The sequence below is a fragment of the Moschus berezovskii genome, chromosome 19, assembly GCF_049115385.1.
Source record: "Moschus berezovskii isolate FMDL1 chromosome 19, NW_MosBer_1.0, whole genome shotgun sequence".
NCBI classification, from domain to species: Eukaryota; Metazoa; Chordata; class Mammalia; order Artiodactyla; family Moschidae; genus Moschus; species Moschus berezovskii.
This window is the reverse complement of record NC_142478.1, coordinates 59,559,758-59,580,972: the sequence shown is the minus strand read 5'-3', so window position 1 is coordinate 59,580,972 and position 21,215 is coordinate 59,559,758. Positions and strand designations below refer to the sequence as shown.

Here is a 21,215-nt window from a genome sequence, read left to right as displayed (position 1 = left end):
TAAAGTGTGACTTGGGCAAATGACTTAATCTCTGTGATCCTCAATTTCTTCCTAAGTTGGGGTAAAAATCCCCCAAGGTTGTGGCTGAGAACTCAATGGAATGATATAAACAAATTGCTAAGCACAGAGTAAGTACTGAATAAATCATAACTACTCTTTCTACTGTGTTTTTTGTTATGGATGTAACTGATGATATATTAAAATTCCCTTTGGTCTCTGGAATTTGGAGTTTCTTTTCATCACTCATAGCACAGTCTGCAAACTTGAACAAATGAGCTGGATTTGACCTTTAGGCACGTCTTATTTGGCCCAGAGAAGGCACTGGTGACCCACTCCAACACTCTCACCTGGAAACTCCCATGGATGGAGGAGCCTGGTAGGCTGCAGTCCATGGCGTCGCTAAGAGTCGGACACGACTGAGCGACTTCACTTTTACTTTTCACTTTCATGCATTGGAGAAGGAAATGGCAACCCACTCCAGTGTTCTTGCCTGGAGAGTCCCAGGGACGGGGGAGCCTAATGGACTTCCGTCTATGGGGTCGCACAGAGTCGGACACGACTGACGTGACAGCAGCATTTAGCCTGTGGTGTGATTCTTAAATGTTTGAATCCATAGCTTACATTTCCAAATCAGGAGATTTCACCTAAAGTTCCAGATCTGGGGCTTTTCCTGAAAACATGGGTAATTGGTCTGTGTTGAAACTGCAGACCTGCCTGGAGTCTCCACAAGGTGGCTGGAGATGGTGGCTGCCCTCTCCTTTAGATGGGGTATAATCTCCTGCTCCCCTAAAGCCTCACCAAGCTCATTTCAATTTCCCTTGGTGGTGTTTTTCCTCTTGGTGCCTAATAAGTATTTGGGTTTGCAAACCCTGTACCTAGAATTCTTTTTTTCAAACCCTTAGAGCTGATGATTCTTACCCACGTGTTTCAGTTCCTTACCTAAAGTTGAGCCTCCTTTCCATCCCGAGAGGTTGGCGGTCACTTAAAACTGGGCCTACCTAATCTCAGTGTCCCTTTGACTGTCTCATTCTTGACAAGAAGCCAGGCAAGACCATCGCCAAACTGTCATTTCCATTTGGGGTGTTGTGCAGCTCTGAGGCTCTGGGATCCCATCCTGTCATCTCTTCCCATCTTCCTGACCCACATCCTCCCCCCAGTCCTGTCTCCCCCAGCAGAACCAGAACTGGCAGCTTCTCGACAACCATTTATCAGAAGTGAGGAAATAACAGCTTTTAACCATGGTTCTTATGCTTAAAGACTGTGATCAAATTCCAAACCATTTCCAGAAGTGCCCCTTGGGGCCCAGAGGTAGACGTGGTTTCCATGATAACAAGTCCTTGCTGGCTCCCATCTCCAGTTCCCCAAAGGGAAGCAGATCGTACCTTCCAATGGTGCTGGGGGAAATTTAACTACAAAACCCTGCTAGGAATGACATGTACAGAGATAACTGCACTGCTTCACTGGGGACCTGTAATCCAACATGTTACTGGTAACTGCAGCTCTCAGGGAGAGCCGTGTGGTGCCATTCCCTCCACATCCCTCCTCCAGCTTGCTTCAGCCAGTGTGCAAACTGGAGCATCAGGGGAACCATGGGTGGGAAGAAAGACGCAAGTTCTTTACAGACAGGCTTATAACCTCTCCCTCAGACTATCTTGAGTTTTAAGTGCTTTCCTGGGAGTGATAAAACACTGAAAAGACAAAAGAGAAACCAGAAAATTAAACCAGGAAAGGCTGGGGTTGTAAGGAAGATGCTTCATGAGTATAAAATGATAATATATGCAAATTACTTAGAGTTCTTGGGTATCGAGAAAGCATTCCATACTAGAGATAATATTTATTATCATCTGATTGGCTCTGCTTCAGAGGCTGCAATGATAACCATATCAAACATCTATGGAGTACTTATTCTGATTCATGTCCCTGATCTTATTTAATTCTCACAGCAATCATACCTGGGTATTGTTATTGCCTTTTAGAGATAAACTGAGGCTCAGGCCAGTTAAATAGACTGCTCCAGGCCACACAACCTGCTAATGGTAAGTGGTAGTTTAGTCACTAAATCATATCTGACTCTTGTGACCCCATGGACTATAGCCCACCAGGTTCCTCTGTTCATGGGATTTTCCAGGCAAGAATCCTGGAGTGGGTTGCCATTTCCTTCTCCAGGGGATCTTCCCAACCCAGGGATCGAACCCAGGTCTCCTGAACTGCAGGCAGATTCTTTACCGACAGAGCCACCAGAGAAGCCACGTCAGTGGTAGGACACAGACCCAAACCCAGGTCTGTCTGATTCCACGGTCTGTGATCATATCAATCACACAACATTGTCCACTGTTCTCCACTCATTTGAGAGTGAGTGGAGAACAGTGTTTGGTCTAGAGGGAGGAGTAGAGGAGTTTGTGAATTTCTAAAAGCAATGCACATATCCGCCTTTTATTTTATTTTATTCCCACTCTCTACTGCAGAACCACAAATACAGTAGGTGCTCAACAAACATTTGTTGAATTAATGAAAGAGCAATGATGAATTCAAATGGATGTGCCTCTGTAGGTGGGCTTTCAGGCAAGGGAACAAGATTTTATATTATTATTGTCTGTTTGATTTTCCTTCTCTCTCTCTGAATTGTGAACACTTGCTTCTTCTGTCATGGTGTCTCTCTTAGTTGGCCAAAGCTACCATAACAGCATATCTTAGACTGGGCAGCTCAAACAACAGGAAGTTATTTTCTCACCATTCTGGAGGCTGGAAGTCTGAGACCAAGGTCAGAACAGGTTTGGTTTCTTCTGAGTCCTCTCTCCTTGGCTTGCAGATGGCCACCTGCTCACCATGTGTCCACATGATGATCTCTCTACATTCACATGTCCACTGTCTCTCTTGCTCCATGTCCTGACTTCCTCCTCTTACAAGGATACCAGCACATTGGATTAGGGTCAACCTAATGACCCTGTTTTAACTTAATTATCTCTTTGAAGGCCTTATTTCTAAGTACAGTCACATTCTGAGGTTAGAGCTTCAACATAGAAATTTGAAAGAAGATACACTTCATTCCATAGCAGTATCTGTCTTATTTTTGTATCCTTAGAACTTCACAGGAGGTCTAGCACTCAGTTTCCTAAGTAGATTGGATAAATTAAGAAAGGAAGTAACTTTTATGGTGTTGTAGGTCAATTATGCTTCATTTAAAAAAAATGAAAGAAAAAGGAAAGAATAGAATATATAAGGATAAATGGTGGGATGGATAGATGGGCGGTTATATGGATGGATGGATAGATGGATGATGGGCAGATAAATTGGTGGATGGATGAATGGGTATCTGGATCTTGTGTGTGATGTTTCACTGAGATGGACAGCCTCCTGCCAACATCTGACTACTCATGTTTGTACAATATTGTCTTACATTTTGCTTATATATTCTGTTTATTGCTCAACTCTGATCCATGAGGACAGAGGGTTTTCTCTGTCTTGCTTGCTGGAACAAAGCTGGCACCTAGCAGTTATTCAGTAAGTATCTGGTGAATGAATAAGTGAGTGAATTAATCTTCTCCTGTGACCCCCCCCATCTGGATACTTCAGTTCAGTTCAGTTCAGTTCAGTCGTGTCCAACTCTTTGCGACCCCATGAATCACAGCACGCCAGGCCTCCCTGTCCATCACCAACTCCCGGAGGTCACTCAAACTCATGTCCATCGAGTCAGTGATGCCATCCAGCCATCTCATTCTCTGTCGTCCCCGTCTCCTCCCGCCCCCAATCCCTCCCAGCATCAGAGTCTTTTCCAGTGAGTCAACTTGTCGCATGAGGTGGCCAAAGTATTGCAGTTTCAGCTTTAGCATCAGTCCTTCCAATGAACACCCAGGATTGATCTCCTTTAGAATGGACTGGTTGGATCTCCTTGCAGTCCAAGGGACTCTCAAGAGTCTTCTCCAGCACCACAGTTCAAAAGTATCAATTCTTCGGCGCTCAGCTTTCTTCACAGTCCAACTCTCACATCCATACATGACCACTGGAAAAACCATAGCCTTGACTAGACGGACCTTGGTTGGCAAAGTAATGTCTCTGCTTTTTAATATGCTATCTAGGTTGGTCATAACTTTCCTTCCAAGGAGTACGCGTCTTTTAATTTCCTGGCTGCAATCAGCATCTGCAGTGATTTTGGAGCCCAAAAAAATAAAGTCTGACACTGTTTCCACTGTTTCCCCATCTCAAGACCCAGCAAAAGGCTGGCTCTTTTTCTGAGAAGCCTTCCCTGACCACTCATATTTGTAACGATCTTGCTACTCAGAGGTGGGAGGGGGTTGGGCTAGTCTCACAAGCTGCTAACTGTGTTTCTTCAGCATTAATATGCCTTGATTCAATGAGTCATATAAGTAGAACAGCTTGTATATCTACAAAATTCAGATTCCCTAGCACCACTCCCAAGTAGAATGAATCCACCAGTCTGGTGCAAGGCATTGGAATCAGCATTTTTAAAGAGATGCTTATTGAAAACCAAAAAAAAAAAAAAAAAAGGAATCAGCATTTTGATATGCTTCTCCCAGCATATTCTCAATTACATAGTCCAGGCCTTAAGAAACTGAAAAGTTAAATACTGGGAACCTGAGATCTTAACTCCCTAGAATTTAGCCAAACCTTCTGCATTTCTCTGCTACTGCTGCTGTTGTTTCAGTCGTGTCCAACTCTGTGCGACCCCATAGACGGCAGCCCACCAGGCTCCCCTGTCCCTGGGAATCTCCAGAAAAGAACACTGGAGTGGGCTGCCATTTCCTTCTCCAATGCATGAAAGTGAATAGTGAAAGTGAAGTCGCTCAGTCGTGTCTGACTCCTAGCGACCCCATGGACTGCAGCCTACCAGGCTCCTCCACCCATGGGATCTTCCAGGCAAGAGTACTGGAGTGGGTTGCCATTGCCGTCCCCATCTGCATTTCTCTATTTTTCTGCAAATAGATAGCTGGTAACTTTCCCTGCATTCATCTTAGAAGGATATAATTTTCCTCTGATAGACATGTATGAGCTATATTTTCTGATTACGTATGCTGGATGTTGGGGAGGGATTTGAGCCACAATAGGTTTTATGAATCCCAGACCCCTTGGTGTTCTGTTACAAGGTCCCAAGTCCCTCTGAGAAGTAGCCAGGAGAACCAGTTCTCAGGACAAAGGTTTCAGATCCAAGGGCAAAGGTCCTAAGGGCCAACTGATTTATTCCCCTGGTTTATTACCTTCTTTCTTAACCTCTCAACTCTCACCCTGTACCCATGAGCTTACAATGTGGGTGGTTGTGGTATTATGTTGGAAGGAAGCTAAAGCTGTCGGGAATTAGTGAGTATTTCACTGGGGAAAGAATTTTTTTTCTTGCTTCTTTGTTGGTCTTGTGTTTGGAAACTGACTAGATGCTCTTATTTCCCTCTGACTCTTCCTGCATCCTCTCTTTATCCTCTTCTCTCTCTCTTTTTTCTTATGTCTCCTCTTCCTCCATCTTCTCATCATCTCTTTTCTCCATTCAACACCTACCATATTGTTTTTGGAGCGTGTTTGTGAGTCTGGCTCTATATCAAGAGTTTTACAACTACTGTTCTCTAGGATTCTGATGATACTCTGACGCAAGAACAAACCCAAATGCCTACTTGGGATGTTTAGACCCGAGGGAGTGGTGGGAACCATGGCAAACTTGTCCTTTGTAAAGGAGGCTGCTACTACTCATCTCCCTCTGAATAGCCAGGTGGGGTCTTCTGACTTTTTCAAGAAAGGCTAGAAATGCAAATCTTCATGTGAAATATCTTGGTTTTTAAATGCAAGAAACTAATTGATTTTTAAAAATTGTTCAAGTAAAACAAACCAAGAGGTTTAATTTTGCCTGTGGACCACCAATCTGTGACCTCTACCATCCACTAGAGGGTGGCTCCCATGGGCCTAGAACATCATGACATGCATCCACTGACCCCAGATTCTGGGAGTCATATAGATCATTGTCCTCTTGTGTGTTATCCCAGGATTCACAAAGAACTATGGCTACAAAGAAGGAAGGTTCAGATAAACCAAAAAATAATATTTTGTAGAGCTGCAGCCTTGGGTGTAGTAACGGTTAGTCACATGTGGCTATTTTATGTAAATTAATTAAATAAAATGTAAAATCCGATTCTTTAGTCACACTAGCCACATTTCATGTGGTAGTTTTGTATAACTACTATATCAGCAGCAGCACAGATATAGGCCATTTCCATCATCATGGGACACTCTTCTGGTCAGTGCTATAGAGAATCTGATTCTGGACTTGACCGTTTTCTCTGTCCTCCTCTCCCCGTAACACACCTCTCTGTTGTCTAACCCCCTAGGGTAATCTCATCCAGTGACAAGAGAGCTTATCTGAAGGGAAAAAAGAAAATCATTTCATATGTGTTAATGGGGGAAGCTGAGTTGAGCTTACCTTCCTCTCAGTGAATATGTACATCATAGTGCTCTTTTGGAGACTTTCGCCTGCCTCTGATTAGTTCAGAAAAAAAGCTAATTCTTGGAAGGTATTTCAGAACAGAGAGAGGAGCAGCAAGACCTTAGAGAAGATGTTTTGAGGGGGTGCCAGCAGTCTACACCTGGGAACTTTATCCTGATGCTATGTCTCCTGCTACTTCTGCAAGGTCATTAGAGTAAGTTAGTCCAAGTTAGTCCTAGCTCAGTGATGGGAAAGAAAATACATGGAGGTTTTCAGATGCATAAAGGAGGAAAGAGATCTCAGAGGGAATGTAGGACAGCTAATAAAGTAAGACAAGCTTTAAATTAATGATGATTCAAAAATGCCAGAGTTACCAAATTCCTTTTTTTTAAAGATTCAGTAAGAAAGTGGAAAAGTTGGAACATTTACCCAACATGAAGAAATTGCTAGAATAGTTATCAGCCAAGATGTAATTAGAAAAGACTTGGATGAGTCGAGGCGTCTGCAGGGTTGGCAGAGGGTAAGGGATGGGTATAAAGTGGATCTGCCAAATTGCTCTATGATTCAGGACCTGGGTGGGTGGGAAGCCAGGATGTCAGGGGAGAGGAAAGCCAAAGGAAGAGCTATTTTTGCAGAAAGTTTGCTTAGGACAGCCATCTGGAATCGTGACAAGGAGACTTAATGGAGTATTGGAACGAGCAACATAAAGAGAGGAGTGAACATTTTCAAGGTGGTTCAAAGCTAATTGCAAGAGACACGAAAGAGCCAGTCAGATGGAGATCAAAGTGTCAGCTTTATTACCGATAAGAAGCTCTTTTGGAGGACACAGCTTGCTAATACTCTTCTAAATTGAACTTACCCCCAACCCCAACATCAGGCAAAACTGATGGGCAGAGCCTGCTCTGCTTAAGCCCAGAATGCACTTTCTCTGCAGGCAAGCAGCTCCCCTAAGAGACACTTGCTGAGCATGTTCAGTTCCTTCTTCCAGATGCACCAATCAGGTGGGACAAGAAGCCAGGAGTGTCGTTCTACTGGAAATCCCTGATAGGGAACCATGAGGCTAGTGACTAAGTATTCTCCCTCCCATACTTCCCTCTTCCCGTCCAACAATATCGACTGGTCTCAAGAAAATGGCACATTGGTTTTAAGGACATGAGGGAATCAGAATTGCAAAGTCATTAGAATCTGAGGAAAATATATGGTCTCCCTCTCTCTTTCAGGTTCCTGACACTAGATTTTTACATGGACAGATTTATTGAGGCCCTTCAATTTCATGGCATCTTCTCACCCTCTCTGCTTCTGCTTTCTGTGGATTATAACATTGACTCTATCAGTTGGGTTCTGTCATTATCTCTCCAATTTACTGATAGGAAAACTGAGGCTCAGAGGTGTTAAATGCTTTGTCTAAGTTCACTCAGCTGGTAAATTCAGGAGCCGGGATTTGAACTCAGGCCTGCGCCCTTACCTACTGCTCTCTCTTACTGCCCCAGGACAGGTGGAAAGCCTGACGGGCCCAGCCTCTTAGTTTTCATACCAGACTGTGAACAGAGTGTGTGGATCCATAGGCTTGGAGAGACTTGTCCTGTCCAGCAGAAACCAAAACCCTCTCCCGTTGCTGTTCAGTTGCTAAGTCACGTCTGACTCTTTGCGACCCCATGGACTGCAGCACGCCATGCTCCCCTGTCCTTCACTGTTTCTCAGAGTTTTCTCAGATTCATGTCCACTGAATCAGTGATATTATCTCATCGTCTGCCATCCCTTTCCCCCTTTGCCTTCAGTCTTTCCCAGCATCAGGGTCTTTTCCTTTGGAGCCACCTATCAGCTGTGGAGCAGTCAGTCGATGATCAAGAGAGTGGCTCTAGAGCAACCCAGGTGTGTATGTGTGCTCAGTCATATCTGACTCTGTGTGACCCTATGGACTGTAACCCACAGGCTTCTCTGTCCATGGGATTTTCCAGGCAAGAATACGGGAGTGGGTTGCCATTCCTTCTCCAACAGATCTTCCCAACCCAGGGATTGAACCCATGTCTCTTGCGTTGTCAGGCAGATTCTTTTACCACCGTACCACCTGGAAAGCCCAACACAGATCAATGTTCAAATTCCAGTTCAGCCAGTGACTTGCTCTGGGACCTTGGGCCAGTCACTTCAACTCTCTGAGCCTCAGTTTCCTCACCTGTAAAAGGAGATTTTCCATTTCATGGAAATGTTATAGGAATTCAATGAGGTACTGAGTATTAACACTTAACAGTGAACGTTGAATCAAATCATATTATTCTTTTTGTTATAGAAGAGTCAGAACAGGAAGTGCTAAACTTTTCACTGTTTACTCAATTATGACAATCCTTTTCATGCCACTGTATCTTTGTCCATGGTGTTCCTTTTGCCTGGAATGCTTTCCTTCCCTTCTATGTAACTCCTGCGGTTTGATGACCTCCTACTTGTGCTTCAACACCTAGCTCAACGTTCACCTCTTTTGGAGCCTTCTGAGATTCTCCTAAGCAGAATGACCTCTCAACTAGGTCCCTCTTCCCTTCTCTATTAGGGCTTTTAAATAAAATGGCAGCTCAATGATCTGATAACCTGTCTCTGTTCCCAACTCCCAACAAGGTTAGAGCTTCTCAAAATAAGAGAGCTATGCCTGAGTCATCAAACTGTCCCTCATTTAACAAGGACGCCATATTAAATGCTCCACAAATGTTTGAGCAAATGAACACTTATCATAGCTATCTGATGCTGCTTAATGATTCATACTCTTATAAACAACGTACTTATTTCTCAATTTCCATGATTCAGAAGTCTGGTATGGTTTAACTGGGTTCTCTGACTCTGACTCTGTCACAAGGCTGCCATGAAAGTGTGGCCCTGGGCTGCAGTCATCTGTCATCAGAAGACTCAACTGGGAAGGATCCACTTCCATGCTCACTCATGCCATTGTTGGCAGGTGTCAGTTTCTTGCAAATTGTTGAACTGAGATTTCACTTCTTCATGTACTGTTGGCCAGAGACTTCTTTTGATCCTTTGCTATGTGGGCCTCTCTGTAGAGCATCTCATAACATGGAACTGTCTTCATTAGAGAGAGCAAGAGAGAGGACAAGAAAGAGTGCCAGCAAGAGTGTACTAACAAGAGAGTCTTCTGTTATCTAATCAAGGGAGTGACATACCTTTACCTTCACTGTGTTTTGTTCACTAGAAGCAAGTCACTAGGTACAGCCCACACCAAGGAGAGTGGGGTTACACAAGGCTGCAAATATCAGGAGGAAGAGAGCATAGGAAGCCACGTCAGCAGCTGCCTACCACACTTAACAAGGCAAAGGGGAACAGAGGGGAGCAAAAAGAAGAGAATGAAGTGCTGAAAGGAAAGGATGAGGAGAAGAAGGGGAAAAAGAAATAAGAATAAAGACGACAATGGAAGGGAGGGTCAGTCATCAAACACTGATTGGACATCTGTTGTATTTCCTGTAAGATAATACAAGAGACATGTGGGCTGTGATGTGATTCCTTCCTATGGGTGTTTTTCAAGATGGGGAGATGAAATACCCACGTAAGGGATGCCTACGTAGTAACTCAAGGTCATCTGTGGGTTGGGCTACATGGTTCATCAGACCCTAAGTATTATGAAATTGAGATGAAGGTGAACTCATTGGGTCTGGTATGCTGGGCAAGGTGGGGCTCAAGCTGGGGCTTGCAACATGGGTAGACCTGGGATATGGAAGTAGCATGAGGAATGATATAGGAACAAGTTCAGATATGAGAAAGTGAAAGTGAAGTTGCTCAGTCATGTCCGACTCTCTGAGACCGCATGGATTGCAGCTTACCAGGCTTCTCCGTCCATGGGATTTTCCAGGCAAGAGTACTGGAGTGGGTTGCTATTGCCTTCTCCAGGGGATCTTCCTGACCCAGGGATCAAACCCAGGTCTTCTGCATTGTAGGCAGACTCCTTACCCTCTGAGCCAACAGGGAAGATTCAGATATGAGGACTGATAAATAAATAAATAAAAAAGACTCAATAATAAATAAAAAGGACTCAAAATACCTGTGGGGGATTCTAGGAGGGTATTAGTGGGAGATGAGATTATGGAAGCAGATGGAGACCAGATCTTGAAGGTTCCTGAGAGTTTTGAGTTCCATTGGGTAAACAGGTGGGAGTCTTTGAAGGTGGCTGGTAGGAGGCTGTGTAAATGAGATTAAACACAGAAGTCTGGAATTAGAAACGCTGGCTTTTCAGGCCTCAGCTCCATTGCTTACAGCTGTGAGAAGCTCCTGGGGCAAGTGATTTACATTAATGAGCCTCAGTTTCTTCATCTGTAACATAACATCTTCCCCATGAGCTTGTTGTAAATATTAAATAAAATAACTCTATAAAGTGCTAATGTAAATGCCTGTCATATAGTGAGCCCATCTTGAGTAGTTAAATAGTTGCTATTATTTCTGAATTGGGGGTGGGGGACATGATTACCCTAAGAGATGGAGAAATTTAAAACATCCAAGTCTTCCTCTTATTGGCAAAACATTCATCTGGCCTTTGCCCTTGTCTCTTCCTGGTTGTGGACCCTGACAAATGAGCAATGGGGACCTAAAAAGTGACAGATGTGTCCAACTAGGACAGGACAAAGAGGGGAAGGATACAAAGGAATGACCAAACAATGCCTGGAATCATGGTCAATGGAGCTACAGGGGTTTAAGGAACTGTCTTTACAGAAATGTAACTCTGAGGCCAAGTCAAGGGCAAGTTCCCAGAATTTGCATGGGGGCACTGGTACAGCTGTCCTTATTCAGAGGGAGGGGCCTGACTTGGATTCCGATGGCAGGAGCGTCCTTGGAGGTCAGTGGAATGGACATCCCTCCTTGTATTGTATTGTTATTCTTTGAAGAAGGTTGTTGACCTGAGCAGTTGTGGGAGGGACCATTGGGAAGGACCTCAGACTTGAGTGAATGAAGATCCTGATCTCTGGGGTGGTGGGGTTAACCTAAGTAAGTGAGGAAGTAGGGGAAGTTTGTTTGCTTTTTTCATCCACCGTTTTGCTCCTCCAAATTCCTCTTGGCCTTTTTATTGAGATAAAATGTACTCTCCGGGGTTGAGTCTCATGCTGGATTAATGTAATAGTTCCTCCTCTCCACTTCTTCCCATCAAAGCTTACCAGTCCGGGGTTTTATTCCCTCAGTAGTCCAGATAACATTCCTTCTTCCCCCTCTATTATCTCATAAAGTGATGATACTCAGACTTTCAAATTTCAAGTACTAGTGAATTTTCAATGTTGAAACTTCCTTGTTGGGATAGAGATATAGATTTATTAATATCTCAACATGAAGGTTTCTAACTCTCTATTTTGTCAAATAAATATCTTAAACAAACTTACTCTATAAATGACATTTTTTTCAGCTCCAAAGAAGAAAGAATAGTCTCAAGTAAGGGCAATCCATTGAATGGAACAATTTCAGCTTTTTGAGAAACTTTCCCTACACTGACTTTATTTTTTTGTGATTGTATTATGATTTGGAAACTGTGGTCAGGGGTAATTTATGCTAAGGTGTTAATGGTTTCATAACATGTTCATTTAGGAAATATCAAGTGCCTCCTATGTGTTAACCCTTATGTTATATGCTGGACATGTGGAGATGAAGGAAACTTGGCATCTGATGTCAATAAAAATTCAGTCTTGATTGGGAAACATTTGTGAACAATGATGATGATTCCAGGGCTTCCCTGATAGCTCAGTTGGTAAAGAATCCGCCTGTAATGCAGAAGACCCTGTTTCAGTTCCTGGGTCGGGAAGATCCGCTGGAGAAGGAATAGGCTATCCACTGCAGTATTCTTGGACTTTCCTGGTAGCTCAGCTGGTAAGAATCCACCTGCAATGTGGGAGACCTGGGTTCGATCCCTGGGTTGGGAAGATCCCTGGAGAAGGGAAAGGCTACCCACTCCAGTATTCTGGCCTGGAGAATTCCATGTATTATATAGTCCATGGGGTCGCAAAGAGTTGGAAACTACTGAGCCACTTTCACTTTCATGCTGATTCCAATTCAGTGCCTCAGAGCATGTGGCGCTGTGCTGTAGCAGTTTAGACAGAAAGGTATCTGGGCTGAAGAGCAGGATGGAGAAAATTTTGTAGGTGAAGAGGAATTCAAGAAAAGAACTGTCTCCTGGAAAGACAGAGAGCTGTGTTTCTAAGGGCTGCCATTTATCTGGGAGCTATAGGTCGCTCAGGGTTTTGATGTCACCCAGTTTTAATCATAATTCTGTAAGGCAGATATTACAATTCTCATTTCACCATAAAGGAAAGTTCATTCAGGAAAGTCACATGCTGGAGGTCACAAAGTGAGAGGCAGACATGGGGTCTGAATCTAGCCCTGCCTGACATCAAAACCCATGGGTTTAACCACCCCAGAACCTTCCTTAGAAAGCCCTCAGTGGCCCTCTGACTCTTATCCATATTCTCAATTCTGCTCACAAGGAGATGAGAAGAAAATGCAGCCTGGGGTTAGATTGTCAGTAGCTAAGTTTGCTAGATAAAATAAAAGGTGCCCAGTCAAATTTGATTTTCAGATTAACGATGAAACTCATTTAAAGTGTGTCCCAAATATTACATGGGACATACTTATACTTAAAAAACATACATTGTTCATCTGAAATTCAAATTTAACTAGGTGGCCTTTATTGGTGTTCTGTATTTTTATTGATTACGTCTGTCCACCTTTTCAAAAGAATGCATTTACAACTGCATTTAAACCAGAACTTACAGAACTTAGAAGAGCTTTGAGTAAAAATTCTTGCTTCCCGTGGAAACTCAAGTTCTTGTATTGTCAACCTTAAATTAGGTTTCAGTGAAGCAAGATGGATTTAAGCTAGCCCCCTCTAACCCCTTAAAAAAGAAAGAGCAGTCTATTAGTTTTACTCAATATTGTGATTTCTTATGTGGAGAACGTCATGGAGCAGAAGAGTAGTTTCGAATGTTGCAATGTCCCTAAAAGGAAGGTAGGGGGTTGCGGGGTGGGAGTAGGAGATAAGAGTCCTGCTGCTGCTGCTGCTGCTGCTAAGTCACTTCAGTCGTGTCCGACTCTGTGTGACCCCATAGACGGAAGCCCATCAGGCTCCCCCGTCCCTGGGATTCTCCAGGCAAGAACACTGGAGTGGGTTGCCATTTCCTTCTCCAATGTGTGAAAGTGAAAAGTGAAAGTGAAGTCGCTCAGTCGTATCCGACCCTTAGCGACCCCATGGACTGCAGCATACCAGGCTACCATGGGATTTTCTAGGCAAGAGTACTGGAGTGGCTTGCCATTGCCTTCTCCGGATAAGAGTCCTAGATAATCCCAATTTGGAGATTCTCCAATCCTATGGGAACTTCTTAGGATCTCCCACCCCATCCCCATTTCTCTTCTATTCTGGATAGCTGAACCTCAGCTTTGCTTCCCATCTGGAGAATCCATCCCTTTGTAGGCCTCGGTGCACCTAACAGGAGGGAGCTGAGAGGGAGTACAATTTCAGAGCACTTAGCAGCCACAAGAGCTTCCCTTTCTTCTCTTCTCCCTGCTATTTGACAAACAAGAAGGTTGTTTAATCACAGAAAGCACACTGAAGTGGAGTTTTTATCTTGAGCCATTCACCAAAAGGATCAAATTTGGGTTGCCTTTGAAGAAACGAAAGAGAGTGGCTTCTTTCCTTCTTCTTTCCTGTTCCATCAGCTTTTTTTTTTTTTTCTTTTTAAGTGACAGTTTGAAGGGAAAATGCTTACAGTATGGAAAAGACGTAGAAAACTCCCTGTTAAAGATATATAATCAAACCTTTTGGGCTAATGAAACCTAATGCTTGTCTGTATAGTTTCTCTCTTTTTTTCTTGACCATTGTTCTGCAAACCCTCTGACCCAAAGCTTCACATTTTTTCCCTCTGTATTGCTAGGGCCGCTTAGAATTTGGGATCCAAGAGTTATGCCAATCTTGAGATTGTTTAAACATTTGGGCCAGTGTATGGGGAGAAGGAAATATGGAAGCAGACACTCGGCATACATTATTTCCTGTAATCCTCCCAACAATCTCTTCAGGTAAAGTGCTGTTCTCCACACTTTACAGATTAGGAAACTGAGACTCAAAGAGTTTCAGGGTAGATGAGGTCAGATGAAGGCTTTGTGGAAGTGTTAGAACAGAGGGGCTGAGGTTGCTAATTTGATACCCACTGAAAGACTTCCTTGACTCACCCACTAGTTGTAGCCTTTGCCTTCCGAATTACTCATCTGTACAAAAGAGATCTTCACAACCAAGATAGTCACGATAACGTGATCACTGACCTAGAGCCAGACATCTTGGAATGTGAAGTCAAGTGGGCCTTAGAAAGCATCACTACAAACAAAGCTAGTGGAGGTGATGGAATTCCAGTTGAGCTATTTCAAGTCTTGAAAGATGATGCTGTGAAAGTGCTGCACTCAATATGCCAGCAGATTTGGAAAACTCAGCAGTGGCTACAGGACTGGAAGAGGTCAGTCTTCATTCCAATCCCAAAGAAAGGCAATGCCAAAGAATGCTCAAACTACCGCACAATTGCACTCATCTCACACGCTAGTAAAGTCATGCTCAAAATTCTCCAAGCCAGGCTTCAGCAGTATGTAAACCATGAACTCCCAGATGTTCAAGCAGGTTTTAGAAAAGGCAGAGGCACTAGAGATCAAGTTGCCAACATCCGCTGGATCATGGAGAAAGCAAGAGAGTTCCAGAAAAACATCTATTTCTGCTTCATTGACTATGCCAAATCCTTTGACTGTGTCGATCACAATAAACTGTGGAACATTCTGAAAGAGATGGGAATCCCAGACCACCTGACCTGCCTCTTGAGAAACCTGTATGCAGGTCAGGAAGCAACTGTTAGAACTGGACATGGAACAACAGACTGGTTCCAAATAGGAAAAGGGGTACGTCAAGGTTGTATATTGTCACCTTGTTTAATTAACTTATATGCAGAGTACATCATGAGGAACGCTGGGCTGGAAGAAGCACAAGCTGGAATCAAGATTGCTGGGAGAAATATCAATAACCTCAGATATGCAGATGACACTACCCTTATGGCAGAAAGTGAAGAGGAACTCAAAAGCCTCTTGATGAAAGTGAAAGAGGAGAGTGAAAAGTTTGGCTTGAAGCTCAACATTCAGAAAACAAAGATCATGGCATCTGGTCCCATCACTTCATGGGAAATAGATGGAAAAACAGTGGAAACAGTGTCAGACTTTATTTTTTTGGGCTCCAAAATCACTGCAGATGCTGATTGCAGCCATGAAATTAAAAGACGCTTGCTCCTTGGAAGGAAAGTTATGACCAACCTTGATAGTATATTAAAAAGCAGAGACATTACTTTGCCAACAAAGGTCCGTCTAGTCAAGGCAATGGTTTTTCCCATGGTCATGTATGGATGTGAGAGTTGGACTGTGAAGAAAGCTGAGCGCCGAAGAATTGATGCTTTTGAACTGTGGTGTTGGAGAAGACTCTTGAGAGTCCCTTATACTGCAAGGAGATCCAACCAGTCCATTCTAAAGGAGATCAATCCTGGGTGTTCATTGGAGGGACTGATGCTAAAGCTGAAACTGCAGTACTTTGGCCACCTCATGCGACGAGTTGACTCACTGGAAAAGACTCTGATGCTGGGAAAGGTTGGGGGCGGGAGGAGAAGGGGACGACGGAGAATGAGATGACTGGATGGCATCACCGACTCTGTGGACATGAGTTTGAGTGTAGTCCAGGAGTTGGTGATGGACAGGGAGGCCTGGCGTGCTGTGATTCATGGGGTCGCGGAGAGTCGGACACGACTGAGCAACTGAACTGAACTGACTGAACTGACTCTAATAATATTAAATCCCAAACTGCTATTGTAATGTGGGTATTTTTCTTCTCACCACATGGGGTGACATAGAACAAATGAAAGTCTTCCCAACTTCCTGACAGCTTGAATGGAATAAGCCAAATAAGGCAACATGCTCATTAGAAAATAGATACCAAGATTTTCAAACTATGGGCATGAATGCCATGCTGCTGCTAGTCAGTGATGGACTTTGCCGAACACTTTGGAAAGTTCCTTGGATTTTCACCCATAGATTTCATCTGCTCACATCCATATGAAGCCACCGCGGCAGGTTTCAGCAACCTATCTGGTCCAGTTGATTCCCTACTGCAGCTCTTTCCCACCACACCTGCTGGCCTTCAAATACTGGAAGGGCTTAAAATACAAAATGAAGAGTTGGGTGGGGGTTAGGGCTAGGATTGAGAGGGGAAAGAATTCAGGTGGTAGTGATCCACCTTGTGAATGCACGCATTCATTCACACAAATATTCATGTAATCACTCCATAATGTTTATTGAGTCTCCACTATGTGCCAGGACCCATTCACAGTGTGGAGATTATAGCTATGAACATGATGGATGATACCATTCAACAAAGACTATTTTAGTAGTTGGGAAGGGAGCAGATAGTTTTGGTGATGAGTTTTATTATTATATAATCACAATGTGTGGCAGTTGTTTCAAATGAGCTACACGTGTGTATCATGGGAGGAAGCTGGTCTTCTCCAAGGAGGGAAGATTCTGAGTTGAGATCTGAAAATAGGTGAGATGTGGGTGGCGGTGGGAAGAGAAAGCATCCTAAGCAGAGAGAACTGATGTACAGAGATTCAGGGGGAAGAAAAGAACAGAGTAGTAGTTTCTTCCTCTATCCCTGAGCCCCCCACTCTTGTTTTTGTGACATTCCCTTGCCTGCACAGTGAGACCCTGTTTATAGCTCCCAGGGATTCTTACCTAGCCAGGTATCTATAATCTCTTGGACAGTCTTATTCATGTTTTATCCCAGGATAATGCACATAGACAGGTAAGCAAGAACATTTCAGAGAACTTCATAGGTTTCATTGATCCCATAGACCTCTGGCTTCAAAAACTACAACTCAGGGAACTCAAACAGGGGCTCTGTATCAACTTAAAGGAATGGGATGGGGAGGGAGATAGGAGTGAGGTTTAAGAGGGAGGGGGCATATGTATACCTATGGCTGATTCATGTTGGTGTTTGACAGAAAACAACAAAATTCTGTAAATCAATTAGCCTTCCATTAAAAAATAAATCATTTTTTTTTTTAAGAAAGAAAGAAGTACCAATGCCTTATTTTGACATTCATGCCCTTCCTAAAGCTCCAGCTTCTTTCTTCTCTAGCTGTATCTCCAGCCCCAGGGCCTGTAAACTGAGCTATTTCTGGGAAGAGACTCTGTTCTCTTTCCGTGCTATAGCCTGTATTCTCCCTCTCTGCCTGGGACACTCTCTGCTCCTACCACCTCTTCTGGATGACTCTTATTTCTATTTCACAACTCAGCTCAGCTGAGTTAGTTCCTTTAAAAATCTTCCCATAACTCCCTTGGGCTGGGCCAAGGACCCTTCTTGAAAGCTCTCCCCGTTAGCGTGCCGGTGGCTCTGAATTCTGAATTTTGTCTTTTTAATGCTTTGTCCCCCTGCTACTGGATTAAGAGCTCCTTGAAAGCAGAGGCTATGATATATATTAGACCCCCGTGCCTAGGACCCCTATGTTCCATGAGACATTCAGTCAGTAATTCCCAAATAAATTAGTGGAGTGCCCCAGCCTTGTCCCCAAAAGTTCACTCCCTAGCCCTATAGCTTTGATTCCTGTGTAATGCAAACCTGCATGCATGAACCCAGACTCTAGCTGACTTCCAGCCATGGGACTCCAGCTCACAATTATCATTATACTCAGATCTTCCAAATTTCCGTCTCTGTGAACCACAGGAGCTACTCTAAAGAGTTATTCACCTCCGGACCCTTGCTTTTTCTAGGATTGTGAATTTCCTCCAACCACTGCATCAAGTCCCCTTACTCCACAACCCACTGAATGTCCTTATTACTTCTGAGCCAACATTTAGCAAGCATGTAATCTCAGTCATACCAGGCCCAGAGTTGGCTTTTTAAAAAACTTGCTATTCCATAGGAGGTCTGGGGACTAGCATCCATGGCATTACCTGGGAGCTGTTTAGAAATGCAGAATCTCTGGTTCTACCTTTGACCTAATGAATCGGAATCTAAATTTTAACAAGATCCCAAAGTGATTCTTGAAAAGCACTGGAACACACAGTTTTTCAATTTTGGTTGCATATTAGAATCACCCAGGAAGCTTAAAAGAATTACCAGGCACCACCTCGGACCAATTGAATCAGATTCTTTGCTTATTTTATTAAATAAAAAAAGTATTTATTTGGCCATGCTGGGTCTTTGTTGCAGCATGTGGGATCTTCCATCTTCATTGTAGCATTCGGGATCTTTTTTTTTTTTTAGTTGCAGCCTAGGTAACTGTTCCACCTGCCATTACCTGTGTGACTTGAAAGCCTCAGTTTCCACATATGCAAAGGGTGGATCACAATAATAGCTTCATCTTTGGATTGTGATGAGGAGGGAACAGATGATTTATGCTTAATCCAAAGCAAAGGTAGATAGCCATCACTCAACAAATACTAAATTTGTGCTGTGTATAAAATGACTATTATGACTATTCCAAGCAAACAAAGTCATGAAGAAATTGTAGAATGTCACCCCTGGGAGGGCCCTTAGAGATGCCAAGTCTATGAGTTGCCACTGGGTTGAGAGGGAAAATGTTTATGCCTGAGGAAAGCTGGATGAGATGCAGTTAGGAATGGTGGGGTCTGTGCTGTAAAGGAAAGCGTTTGCCTGTGACCTGTAGTCATTGAAATTCTGTTTTAAAATACTCTGTGGGCTTCAAATAGAACACATCTGTTGGCCAGAAATTCATCCTGTGGACTGCCAGTTGGAGGCCTCTGAGAACCCAACCGTATGATTTCAGGTGGAAAAACTTAGGCCAGAATTAAGAATGAGTGGCCCAAGTTTATTTGTATTCTTTTTCGGCTACACTGGGCACACAGGCTTCCCAGTTGTGGCATGCGGGCTCAGTAGTTGTGCTGTACAGGCTCAGTTGCCCCTCAGCATGTGGGATCTTATTCCCCTACCAGGGATCAAAGTTGCATCCCTGCATTGGAAGGCAGATTCTTAACCACCACACCACCAGGGAGGTCCTGAGTTGCCCAAGTTTAATGAGGACAGGAGTCCCAGTCCTTCAAGGCCTCTATGTACTGCCCAGTCTCATATAAAGATCCCCTGAAGGAGATGAGGCTGAGACTGTTAATCTTGTTGCTTAAATTCCTGAATCATAGATCGAGGGAATCTTCCATAAAGTCTAGTTGAGAAAGATTTTTTTTAATGACATTTATCATTTTTCTAAAAACAAAATTTATTTTGATTAATTTATTTATTTTAATCATGACCCCCAGAGAAAAGTAAAAGAGAATGCTCGCTAGACATTCTGGCTGTATACTGTCAGACAATCCCTTCATTTATTTAAACAGAATCTGCTTCAGAGGGCCACCATGGGGCATAAACGTAAAGATATTCATGAAGTTCTTGCACAGAGAGGAAGGATTAAATGCATTGGAAGTTACTCTGGGCTTTGAATTGGCAGGAGCTTGCTTAGAATCCGGCCAGCCTGTAAGGTAAACTAAATTTCCAGGAGGAAAATGATGCATTAACAACCGTGGTCACATCACAACACTGACTATCGATTTGTTTGATCTTATTTCTGCAACGTCCAATCCAGGGGCAAGAAAGTAAGGAGGATCCTGCTGCTGAGAGCTAGCCCCAAAGCACTTGGGTGCAGAAGATGCCAGGCTTCAGCTTTGCCTCCAGATCTGCAATTTACAGGGACCTATTAATAGGAACAGCCTCGGTTTTCTCTTTCTTGTCCTTTTATTTTTTTCTCCAAACCAAAGGTCAGTTGCCTTTGTCTTCTGCTTCTGAGCATTCCAGGAGAGACTCCTGTACTCCTTTCAAGAGAAAAGAAGTAACAGACAAGACAAAGCGAAGCACATTCAGAAGTTGCAGTCTGTCTTTAAAAGCAGAAGGTACTAGAGGTGGAAATTATATTTTAAGACAAAAAGTATATCATGAGTTTCTACTGGTATCTCTAGCTCAAATAAGGGCTGCAGGTTTTTCTCATAAACCATAAATATCACATTTGTATCTCCTTTCTGATATGCAAAAATCCAAGTTTAGTGACACCAACATAATTACTCATTTTCTCTATCCCACTGTATACATGTTTTAAAACAAGAATACTTATACCACCACCTATAATATGATTATTACTAAAATCATTTTCAGATTTTGTTTTAACATCTCACTTAGGTGTATATTCAAACTACTGTGTTTTAAAGTCCACTGAAATAAAATCACATTGAAGTTTATTTACTTTTATGCTTGATTTTTAGGGATTACTTTTTAATATAACTTTATTTTTTAATTATGTAAAATATTTGACTAAAGTCAAAATTTTCACAAGTGTATTCAGACATAAGAATAAATGATGGATTAGAACACCACCATTTTTTGCAACCTCCAATAAATTAATAAATTAGGCAAAGATCTTCAGTGTCAGCTAGCATCACAAGAAAAGAAAAAATCATACATTATTAACCTTCTGGTTGAATTTCTTTTGAACTTAAATCTTATTAAACTTCTAGATCTAACCATCACTTAATAGAAAATAGAGGGTGCAGAGAAACTTGTCATCTATGCCACAGGTATGCAATCAGGAAAATACAGATTATGGGAAATTCTACTAGACAAACAACCAGGTTTCTTATAAAAAACAAAGATGTGCTCGCTTTGGCAGCATATACTAAAATTGGAATGATACAGAGAAGATTAGCATGGCCCCTGCTCAACGATGACATGCCAATTCATGAAGTGTTCCATATTCTT

At 43.0% G+C, this 21,215-nt stretch overlaps 1 non-coding gene across 1 annotated transcript; it reads left to right on the top strand.

Annotated features, from left to right (window-relative positions):
- Positions 1–21,112: 21,112 nt before the first annotated feature.
- On the top strand, positions 21,113–21,215 carry LOC129542936 (U6 spliceosomal RNA). Its single transcript, XR_008683190.1, has one exon. It is a non-coding gene; the product is annotated as a U6 spliceosomal RNA (small nuclear RNA).